General features: G+C 46.3%; 1 protein-coding gene across 4 annotated transcripts in view; it reads left to right on the forward strand.

The window, feature by feature from the left end:
* Nucleotides 1–753, forward strand: part of NHSL2 (NHS like 2) — an 80,117-nt gene that overhangs the window by 62,528 nt on the left and 16,836 nt on the right. The gene's annotated exons all lie outside the window — the stretch shown is intronic.

A 753-nucleotide genomic window follows, 5' to 3' on the forward strand; every position in this document is an offset into this window, starting at 1 on the left:
GGCTCAGTGGACAGTCCCACCCACTGTCCCAGGGGGAAAAATTCCAATTCATAGCTGAAAAATGTTACCAAATCCAAGAATGGGATTCATCTTCTTTTGACCCTACAGTCTGTAAAGTGCAGAGGAATCTTGCTGAGAGGGTTTCTGTGTGAGCTGCTCTGGGCATGTGTCTTTAAAAATCTTCAGCCACCAGCTCAGTGGTGTTCCATAGCACCACCTAGTGCCACAAAGTGGATGGGTCCTCCGACCTCACCGCCCTGGCCTCCCATCCTCCCTTAAGTCGCGTGTGTGTGTGTGTCTGTGTGTGTGTGTGTGTGTGTGTGTGTGGGTGTGTTGGGGCCTGGGAGGGATGCTGTTATAGGATGACAGGACTGGGCCACTCATACCTTTATATCCCAGTAAGTGGAGAACTATTGCTATTTTTCAAGATGACTAATTCTTTTACCTCCCTCCCAACAACTGCAATCCACAAATGCGTAGGACTCTAGGTAGGTCTCTTGAGCCTCGCTGAGCCTTAGTTGCCTCATCTAAGGGTCGCAGGGCTTCAGGCTAGGGTTGATACAGGCAAGGCACCTGGGAAATATCTGATGACTACTGAGTAGTCATCAATGTTTGCTCAATAATGCAGAGAGACACAGTCTTTACACACCCTTTATATTTTTATTGAGGAGAAAGCTTTAGCATACAGAACGATTTCTTATCTTCACAACACAGTAATGCAACAATAACACAGTAACAATAACACATTTGTTT

Source organism: Crocuta crocuta, unplaced genomic scaffold (genome assembly GCF_008692635.1).
Source record: "Crocuta crocuta isolate KB4526 unplaced genomic scaffold, BGI_CrCroc_1.0 scaffold440, whole genome shotgun sequence".
In the NCBI taxonomy this organism is placed as follows: Eukaryota; Metazoa; Chordata; class Mammalia; order Carnivora; family Hyaenidae; genus Crocuta; species Crocuta crocuta.